Below are 12123 nucleotides of genomic sequence, written 5' to 3' on the forward strand. Positions count from 1 at the left end.
ATATATATATTTCACTGAATTGTGTGAGCAGTGGCCAGAAAAACAAAACCCAAAACCCAAAATCCCTTCTATATTTGGAACAAAGTTTCTTGTAATGTTGTTTTCACATTTTGGTACAAAGCCCGCAATTTCAGGGGAGTGGGTTGTGGGTAAGTAGATTACATCGACTCCAGTGTTCAAATGGTACTTATTAAAATAAGTCCCAAAAGAACAAAAGACAAAAGTGACCTCGGCAGAATTTGAACACAGAATGTAAAGATGGACGAAATATCACTAAGTATTTTTCCCCATGTGCTAACAATTCTGCCCTAAAGTTTCTTCTAATATTGTTTTCAAATTTTGGCACAAGGTCAGCAATTTGGGGGAGGGAGTAAGTCAGGATAATCAACTCCATTGCTCATGTGGTATTTATTTTTATTGACCTTGAAAGAACAAAAGGCAACGTCAACCTCAACAGAATTTGAACACAGAATATAAGGATGGACAAAATAATGCTAAGCCTTTTGCTTGGTATGCTAACAATTCTGCCAGCTCGTCACCTTTAAAATTTCTTGTAAAATTAATAAATACCAGAAATTTGTAAGCTTGCATCCATTACACAGCCACGTGCTTGGAGTTGAAACCACACATCACTTCCACCCCTACCAGTAGTAACACCGCTGCCATCACCACCACCACCACTGCCATCCCTATTACTACTACTACTTAGAAAGCAGAATTTGAAGAATAGTAGATTTTTCAAGTAGTTCATTCTTAAGATGAGGGGCATTTACTATTTGTTTGTGGCATTAGATTATCATAATATATAGAAAGATTATCTTATTGCCAGTGAAAATATGTAGTAACTGGTGTGCTACTATTAATCCTGCTACAAAGTGAAGAACAGTGACATTGAAAAATGGTAGAGAGAGACAATGACATTAGATTCTCTTTAGAGCTTTGTGGAGAACAGTTAGCCATATAAATTATATATAGGTTTTTAATATTACTATTGAGAATATCTTACATGTAAATATACCCATAGAAACACAACTAGACATTGATGAAACAGTACCATCATGATACCAGACAAATAAAATAAGTTAAATATTTTCTGCATCCTTTCATATTGCCTTTAATTAGCAATAGCTGATTGCTAAGTTCACTTAAAAGTTTGAATAAAAAGTTTTGAAAATAATTGTATTTCCTAACAGGTTGACTCATTTGCATTGTTGGACAACATAAACTATCGTAGACAGTAACTGTATAGAAAGATAAAGCACCTGTCTATTGTCTACAGAGTGATAAATTCCAACCTTCTTAAATTATTGTGGTGGCTAGACACATATGATCTGCTCATCCTTCTTTATAGCTCAATAGTTAGTATTAAATTGAGCAACAATGCATTAACTGATAATTTGCAATAATTTTTTTCTTTTTATAAATGCTGTTATGATATATTATTTTAAGGTAACAGAATATAAAATGCCCACAAGCATATGGCATAGTGGTTAAGAGTGCGGGCTACTAACCCCAATATTCTGAGTTTGATTCTAGGCAGTGATCTGATGCAGTACCAGGCAGTGACTCTCATGGTTTCTGATCTTAATTGATTGGAAGTGTTATCATATACATTGTTTTGTCTTGGTATAAAAGATGGGCTACAGCAAACATTCTGCTCAATACCACTGATTTGCTTGTCAGTTGTTTGACCATAACCAGTTGAGCATGTCTCTTGGTGGCTGACGATATGTGCATCTCTGATCATGAGCAGAAGTAGTGGGGGAGCATCATAGCCATGTGTTGAGAGGAATTCTTTGGGATTTGAATAATTCACTTTTGGAAACATGGGTGTCTTGCTCAACATTCTTAAACAAACCTTATTCAGGGACCTTTTGAGCGGGATGTGCTACTCGACCTAAAGAAAATTATAACTGGGCCCCACCTGCGAGGTCATGCGCTGTTTATTTTGATATGAGATCACCATGTAACGCACATATGGCTGTGATGCATGTGCCTGGTGTACACTTATCAGATGGGTAGTCATGATGGGTATAATGGGCATCGTATATTTTACCCCAGTGTCACTTTGATGGCATACACTGCTCTCTCACTCAATAATAATAATAATGTCGAAAAATACCTTAGGAATGAGAATCCAGGTTCAAAATTTCCCCGTGACACCTGATGAAGACTGGAGAGTATAACAGGCGAAACATTGTGTTAACAACAAACAAGATGAGAACAAATATTGGTCAAATGTAAATAATGTAAATAAGAATATAAAATATCTCATATTATCTCATCTTCTTCATCCACTTATACCTAGAACGTAGAGTTCTCAAGCATGTTTTCCATCATGCCTTGTCAGTAGCAACCATTTCCACTTGATCCAGCTAAACCCTGAAGCAAAACCAGCCAAGCTCATGGATGTCATCTAACCATTCTGTTTGCAGTCTACCCCTGGGTCACCTACAAGTTGGTTTTGCACATAAAACCTGTCCAGCAATTCTTTTATAAGACATTCTTACCACATGTCTAATAATGAAGCTGTGATTTCTCAATTCAGAGAAGTAGTGGCTTCACTTGCAGCGCCTCTCTAATCTCTAACCAGCACACTCTATTGAGTAACATTAATCTAAAGACCCTTCAGATTTGAAATATTCTACTGCTATATGCTATATGCTATATGCATAGATATTTTCCTGATTACAATCCTCATATTTGGCTTTAGACAACTATCAGAAGTTGTCTGTAAATATATGAAGGCACAGAAGAACTGCAAAATTAATGAAACATGTAGTTACAGAAATGTTGATATTTTTGTCGGGAATTAAGAATAAATAAATTCTAAGGCACTCACAGTGATGCAAAAATGCTAAAATTCAGTCATATTCAACTTCACACCCATAAAGAGAGGTATATTTTATGTAGTGAATCAATCTGCTAGAAATAGCAGTCAATTCTCTCACAAATCACACCTTATTATCTTGTAAAGGTAATATGGATAATTGGATAACATGGTCATTGGTATTTTATGACTGACAAAAATGCAAGATATCATGGCTAGAACACAACTGTTCATGATGTCTGCTAATCAAAAGACCAATGCTGGCTTGGAGCAAAACAACAATAATTGTCACAGCTATGCTACTAAGTAAATACTGATTAAATGCAATATTTATGTGTTTGTATGTGTGAGTGTGTATGCATGTGTGTGCATATGTATGTGTGCATAATACAAGTATTGTAAGTAATCATACAACTTTATTAACTTTATGTATAAGATCAAACTAACCCAGCTTGTATATTTTATTGCTTCACATTAATGTTGTTGTTTTTTTATAGATTTATGATATTTTGATTGAAATTTCATGGCAATGTGAAACAAATGTGGCAAAATCTAAAATGCATCTGACATTTGAATGAAGAGTTTTGAGCTGGTATACAAATGCTCAGTTTTGACACAAACCATTCAAAATACTGAACAATTTTGATGCAAATTAAAGTAAAAATTGGAGCAAAGAACGATCCAGTTATGAATAATACTTAACAAATAGGCACAGGAGTGGTTGTGTGGTAAGTAGCTTGCTTACCAACCACATGTTTCCGGGTTCAGTCCCACTGTGTGGCACCTTGGGCAAGTGTCTTCTACTATAGCCTCAGGCCGACCAAAGCCTTATGATAGGATTTGGTATATGGAAATTGAAAGAGTCCCATCGTATATGTGTGTGTGTGTGTGTGTGCGTATGTATGTTCGTGTGTCTGTGCTTGTACCCCCAACATCGCTTGACAACTGATGTTGGTGTTTTTACATTCCTGTAACTTAGTAGCTTGGCAAAAGAGACTGATAAAATAAGTACTAGGATCACAGAGAATAAGTCCTGGAGTCGATTTCTTCGACTAAAGACGGTGCTCCAGCATGGACACAGTCAAAAGAATATAATTTTTTTAAGTCTGTGCATGTATACAAGAATTATTGATATGCAATCTCTCCCAAGTTACAAAAAACAAAATAAGAATGGAACTCTAAACTGTCAAATGCATATGAACCAGAACCTATTTAAATAATTTTCATGGTGTCATACATTTGCATACTCCTTTTTCTTTTGTTTCAGTGTTGAAGATGCAGTTCAGTTAATATATCATTAAATTATGTTATTTATCACCATAAGCTACAAACCAGATGTCTGTTCAAAAAAAACCTATCTAATTTTATTTTATTTGCTGAACTTTAGCTTAACATTCATGCATGTGTATGCGTGACTGAATGTGTATCACTTAATTTCCTCTCTACTAGTGGTAGAAAAAATATGGTTACAAAGTTAGTTACCAAAATAAGAGTAAAATCAAAAGTAAACGTGTCGTTTACACTTAGATAGAGTCCTCCTTAGAAATAAAGAAAAGCATTTTATCCTAAAAATTAAAATATGTAAAAAAAAATGCATAAATAAATGAAAGTTATTTGCTTTTTCGTTTTTTTTTTCATGCATGATTTGGGGTTTTATTTTTATTGAGTTTAAATTTCAAAAGGAATATTATCTGCATGGTTTGTATAATTTTTTCCTTCATTCCCACCTTCCCTTATTTCACATAATAAAAACTGTCTTAAAAACAAACAAGCACAATTAAATTTTGGGCAATTGCTGTTTATTTAAAATTATCTTCATGTTATCTAATCCCCATTGGAGTCCTTTGATGCCTGATCATTTACACCCAAATGATAAAAATAAAATATGTGCTTCTGAAGATTTTTAATTAGCTTCAGGCTAAATAAATTGAATTTTTCCTCCCCCCATCAAAAAAATAAAAAAATAAGACTAATGAACTTTATGATAGTGAATTTGGGAAACTGAACATTAGGGATATCACTTCAATTATCATTTGGTTGTTGGTATTGTTGATGAGCTTCCCGTTCCCATCAATTCTGATCAAATAGACTTGAGATCAAATAGATCCATGATCAAAAGTATTCTGGAGGCATCCATTCTTTCGTTTTTCCAGACATTTTCCAACAGGTTCTTTCTTTCTAAATATGATGTGTTGTGGTTTTATGAATATTTGTGCTGCTGATTCCAGCAGTGAGTGTGTAATGTGTTCAATGTGCTGTGCTACATTAACAAATATAAATATAGTCATTAATCAGTACCAGTGTTTCCAGAGTGTGTCTAAGACAAAACTATCCAGTGTATCTTCATTTAAGAGAGTAAGGTGTAATTCAAGAGAACTTGGTTGCTTTTTCTCAGGATGAGTAACCATATAGAAGCTTCTTCTATAGGTCTGTTTATTATCAATCTATAAAACTAAATATCTCATCAGGCTTTCTTAATATTCATCATTAAAACAGACACACACATAGGTTCAAGTTTATAGGTGATAAAAACGATGGTTGGGTGACACTCATGCCTTTCTCACAGTTAAATGATGTGGTTACAATTTGTATTTAGAATTGCACATCGGATTTATCTTGTTTGGTTTTAAACTTTATTGAAAATGTTGTTGACTTTATTTACTAATATACTTTTGTAATATTTTCTTTTCTGCTTGCAAATGGAATTTTTATACAGAAGTTAGAATTACAGTAAAGTAATTTGGTGTGTCTGGTAATAAGTACTGGTACTTATTTTATAACATGTTTATAGAGATCATCATTGTTATCGTCATTTTATGTCTGCTTTCTATGTTAGTATAAGTGAACAATTTATTTCTTATACAAATCACACCCTGCTGCCTTAAATGAGCTAAGATGCTTGGATAACAGTGATAGAAAGTGGTGGATGATTATGCTGGGAGCATCTTTGCTTATAGGTCTGCCCTATCAGTGCTAATCTTGGTTTAAAATACTGCAATATTAATATTTAACATTGGAACAAATTAGTGTTAGTTATATGAGCCTCACTACTTGATTAGAGCTTAATTTTTCTGAGCTGGGGAGAACAAAAAGTGAAGTTAACCTTGACAGGATTTAAACTGAAAATGTACAAGGCAATAACTAAATACTGTTAAAATGTTTTGTCTGATGCTCTTAGAATTCTATCTATTCCTTAATTGCAACAACAAACAATACTGATTTTTTAGATTAGCAAAATACCAGAAATTTATAGGGAAACGAAGCATTTGGATTAGCACTAGTGCATGCCCAATATTTAGTACAATATGATGAGTATATTACTGTTAGTTTTTTTTATTCTACCCACCTCCAGTACATATAGAGGGAGTATATTACTGGTAGTTTTTTTATTCTACCCACCTCCAGTGCATATAGAGGGAAGACAAAGCTAACATGATGAAAGTTGAATTGAAAATGTAAGAGAAATGAAATTAAATACTACAACATTTTTAGTCTGTCTGGCATTCAACCAATTCTGCTTACTTGCCACCTCATAAGCTTCCACAATAATGAGAAGAAATTTCTTTTTTAATCTATTTGAAAGCAAGCTTTCTCAATTCTTTTCTTTTCATTTCATTTGTGTTTGGCAAAAAAAATCACATGAAACTTTAGCTATGTTTGTTTGCTCTTTGGTTAAGAAGAGTGCATAAAAGTCACGTGATAGAGTGACTGTCTCCACAGAATAAACAATTGGAGCTTATGAAAGAAAATATAAAAAAGATATGAATGAAAAAGAAAACAATAATAATAATACGAAAATTTCCAAAAGGTCTTCCAATAACACAGATCACTATCTATTTGATCTTTATTGTGTAAAGTTTATGAAAAAAGCAACTAGTAAAGATGTTCATTTATATTTAACACAAAAAAAAAAAGTACATAGAGCATTGGTTTGTGTGTGCTTCTTTTGAAATGATAATCTAAAATATTTTCTCTATACAACTAAACTGAGTAATGTGAGGATTAGAAGTTGCCGAAGTGACACCAACCAGCTTCTCAATAGACTGGTAGCTTTGCCTGTCCCTTGATAATATTGGCATCAATAATAATAGCACTATTGAGGGAACTCCAAATACTTTGTTCAAAAAGGTAAAAGATAAGTTCCTCCAGGGAGTGAAAATACTCTTCACTTCCTTTGCAATCAAAGAAGCAAAATGACAGAATGCAATGAACACTTTTTAGTCAGAAATTTGAATGTTTAATAGCATATTTACAGCTGACGTTCATTAAGGAAACAATTATTAGAAAGAGATCTACTACATTCTGCTGGCAGCTTCTTTCTCACTAAAGTTAATGTCTGTTTATTCATCCTTTGAACGATGTAAACTCTATGTTTCACACTTTATTATTGTATTGCCAAGAAAACAATAATCTCATGTCCCTATTTAATTACTTCTTCAAAATAATTCTAGCTCTCTTTCTACTTACTTGGTCTACTGCTATCATCAAGTTGCCCCTGAGAAAGCCTCTAAGTGGCTGATCAGCCTGATAGAAATACCAGTAAAGTTTTCTTCAAATGACTCATCATCTTAAAATAAGAGAGAAGGCAGAGGATGATATGGGTTGACTATATTATTCCTTTAAAATAGTGGCATAGTCATGGTTTATAAATATTTAATGATAGATCAGTTTACTGATTTGCTAAGTAGCAATTCATCTAGATAACATCAAGGAACTGAAGGACAGAAACAAAAAAGATTATAGTTGAATAGGTAGCACCAGTAATGAATAGGTCAGTTCATCTGCTACGCCTGCATAGGCTGGATAGTTCACCTGGGTCTGAGAGTTCATATTGGAGTTATGGGGGTTTATCTTTGAGAGAGAGAGTAGAGATAGTTGTACAGGAAGGAGCTAATAATCACAGAACTGAAAAATAGTGTTAGTGAGTTAATAAGAGAGAATTAGAAAGGAATAAGACAATAACAATGGCTTAGTATGTGGAGACATATTTAAACACGTATGGGAAAAAGGGAAGGCTTATTTGAGGATAAGTGAGAAAGATTCACATCACAAGGGTAGTAAGGAAGGAAGAGAAGAAGGGATGAGCAAAAGATGCAATGTTACCCTACATTATACATAAATGAGTAGAATGGAATAAAAGAGAGATAATATGATGAGGTGGAGTTCAGGGCACATCTTCAAGGTAACCTGTCCAAGAGAGCATGGAGACAGGAGTATCAGGAAGGGCAGGTACAAGTTGTTGGAGTGGAATCTTTTCTGACTAAAAGCATATAAATATATGGGTGCATGTGTGTGTGTGTGTGCATGTTCATCCATGTATAAGTTAGGATATATATATATTTATTATGATTGACCATTATTATGATTGACCGTTGACTGAACACTATTCAATTTTTTTTCTCCGTGTTTTTCTCCTTGTCTCCGTATTCTTTCTGTTGAAGAGCGTAGCTCGAAACGTCAAAGACTTTCCGTATTCCCGAGCGTCATACTAATATATACTTTTGTTATTTACACCACCTGTCCTCGTCTGTTGTCATTATTTGTATATTCTCCCATATATATATATATATATATACATACATACACATGAATACATACATACAAATATATATATATATATATATATATATATATATATATATTTATATCACCACTGCTTGACAACCAGTGTTGTGTCTATGTCCCAGTAACTTAATAATTCAGCAAAATAGACTAACAGAATAAGTGCCAAACTTTAAAAAAATATCTACAAGTGTTGATTCATTCCACTAAAATTTTTCGGGCTGGCAGCACAGTTTAGCTGCACTCTAATGACAAAAACAAGTAAAAGAAAAGATATGTTATGTATTACTGAGCAGTATAACTCAATATGCCACAGCATATTATTGGTTAGAATGTTATCATCAGTTTCAGGCCAACCTTTGACTCTGGGCAATAATTGACAACTCTTTAGACATACCAGCTGGAAGTAACACACAGACATGCACCCACACATAAACCCCTCCACCTCCCCACACACACATACTTCCTTACCCATTCCACTCAGATGATAATATCTCTCTTATTCTCCCCTCCCTCCTGTCTCTCTCTGTATATACATATATATATATATTATAGCAGAGACTCCAGCAAAGAAGATCTGAAGAAGGAATTGTAATTCCGAAATATCATCGGACTATAGATAACCAAATTACAACAGGTAGATAGTCCATTTTTTGTATTATAGTGCATTGTTGTACCATTCAAAACTTTTTAACCTTTACAAAAAATACACAATGCTTCAAGCGAACTACAATACTCTCCTATATATACATATATATATTAAAATAAGTGAAGACACGTGGCTTAGTGGCTTGGGTATTCAGCTCATGATTATAAGGTCATGAGTTCAATTCCTGGTGGTGTGTCGTGTCCTTGAGCAAGACACTTTATTTCATATACTTCAAGCTGCTTCTAATTCCTATTTGAATTTTTTCCATAGCTTGTGACATTGGGACATGCCGCAGATGGTTTTCAAGCATCAATGTCTGATGCACCAAGAAGAGACCTGATGTGAGTTGTCTCACTTGCTTATGACTTACTTTCAAGCGTTTTAACACTAGGTGCATTGAGTATATATATTTTCTTATGCCTAAAAACATACCTGATCCATGAACTAGCAACACACATACATTGTGCATGTGTGTGTTCAATTTTGTTTATATACCTCGAGCTGCTTCTAATTCATATTTGGACTTTATTTCATGCAGCTCCAGTCCACCTAGCTGGAAAATTGAGTTGTACATGTAATTGAAAGAGCCAGTCTTGTCACATTCTGTGTCATGCTGAATTTCTCTGAGAACTACATTAAGAGTATACATGTCTGTGGATTACTCAACCACTTGTACGTTAATTTTATGAGGAGGATGATCTGTTGATAGGATCGACTGGAACCTTTATCATTCTAACTGAAAAAGTAGCAGGTATATTGGAATGAATGATCTTGATAGAGCATTAAGAATAGTGAAAAGAAAAATTTTGGGGGCACAACCATAACTGTGTGGCATGAACTTTGCTTTCTAACCACATTGTTCTGGATTCAGTCCCACATAATGGTACTTTGGGCAAGTTCTTTTGTACTGTATCCTTGGACTGACTAAGACATTGTGAGAGTGAATATGGTAGATCAAAACTGAAAGAAGCCCAGTGTGTGTGTTTGTTTGTTTGTGTGTGTGCATGCATATGACACGCACATATGCATGTGTGTGTTTGTGTCTGTGTCTGTCCCCTACTAGCTTCTGACTACAGTTGTTGATGTGTTTATGTGCTTGTAATTTGGCAGTTCAGCGAAAGAGACGGACAAAATAAGTACCAATCTGAAAAATAAGTTGTGGGGTCGATCTGTTCAACTATAGTTCATCAAGGTTGTACCTTATCATGACCAGTGTCTAATGACGGAAATAAATAAAAGAAAAAGATAAATGAAGTAATGGAGGTATTGTTTCTCTATATACAAATATGAAAATATCTTTCAGTTTCCTTAAAGAAATGAGAGAAAATACTGTTATTATCCTGTTTTTGTACTGTGTAGTTACTAAGAAGTAATTTTTTGACACTGCTGAAGAAAGGGAGATGACATTCTTATATTATTGACCAAGATGTCAATGACCATAGACAAGTGACTGAGATCATGTGGAAAGTCAAAAATTATTCTGTGCTCAAATTTTAAGTAAGAAGGATTTTGCATGATAGAGTTTTAGATCCAATGAAATGATTTTGGGTATGAGTGTATGTGCCTATGTGTATGCATGGGCACTGTCAGTGCATGCATGTGCAAATGTGTGACATTGACCAGTGATATAAGTGTATGTGTAATTATATATATATATATATATATATATATATATATATATATATATACACATATATATATACACACATATATATATATGAATATTTATATATATACATATATATATGTATATAAATGCACATATATATGCATATATATGTACATGTATATATATATATATATATATATATATATATATATATATACACACACATGTATATGTGTACCTCTGTATGTTTATGTATATTTGTATATATACAAAATCAGAGATGTATATAACTATATATACACACTCCCTAAATGAATGCTGGCAAGCACACTGGAACAGCTTTTGATGTAAAAACATTGCAAGCACCTATCAGATTTGATGAAACAAAGAAAAAACAATCCTATGACAAAATTTCTTCATGAAAATGAAAGGCTAGTGAACATCAACAGGAAATGGAAATAGGTGTAAATTTAGCATTATGCCATCTAGATACTGAAATTTCTCTTCCACAGGCAAGTAAAGTATGATATGAGGAAACATTTAAAATAATCAATCCTTTCATGCTGGCCAAAATCTCTGATCAAAATAATTGTCAAATTCAGGAACAGCTCCAACAACTATGGAAACAAGATATGAAACAGGATAAAGATAAATCTACAAAACTGTTGTAAAAACAAAATTGTTGGTTTGACGATTACAAAAGCAACTTTGGATAAGACTTCATAATGAAAATGAAACCACAACAGAAAAACGTGGAAAATTAAGGTAAATCAAAGAAAAACATGTAAACATGCTACAAAAGAACTGTACAAGGAAATTAATCTACAAAAAAAAAAGATAATAAATAACATAAAACACATGCAGAAACAGCCTTCAGAACAACTCAAAGAGGAAATACGTATACTTTGAACTCAAGACATAACACTGCAATAAATGAATGCATGAGATATGGAAATCAATCTACAACGAGAGTTATTGCAATTCATGGCTGGATTAATGTGCTCAGAAAATATCGAACACAGGACAAAGAGAAAACAGAAAACTCAGAAGCTTGAAAAGAGAACACAGAAATCCTGGTTACAGAAGAAGACATAATACTGCTAACATTTTTGGGGCAAATATACTTCAGCCTGACATTAGACCTGATGAATCAAAGAAATATTCGCCCAAAATTTATGAATTTATAAAAAATTAGGAATTTATCGAAAAAAAAAAAATCTAAAATGCTGTTTATTTTATAGTAAATGTCAATTGTGATCCTGGTATTATATAATTTTAGTATAATTTTACATGAATGCCAAAGAGTGAAAGCTCTTTACTACTATCCATGAAAGGAGTATGTGCATATATCATCTTTACCTTTATGCATACACACACACACACACACACACACACACACACACACACACACACACACACACACACACACACACACACACACTCTGTCTATTTGACTATTTGTCTATGTGTGCA

Source organism: Octopus bimaculoides, chromosome 4 (assembly GCF_001194135.2).
Source record: "Octopus bimaculoides isolate UCB-OBI-ISO-001 chromosome 4, ASM119413v2, whole genome shotgun sequence".
In the NCBI taxonomy this organism is placed as follows: Eukaryota; Metazoa; Mollusca; class Cephalopoda; order Octopoda; family Octopodidae; genus Octopus; species Octopus bimaculoides.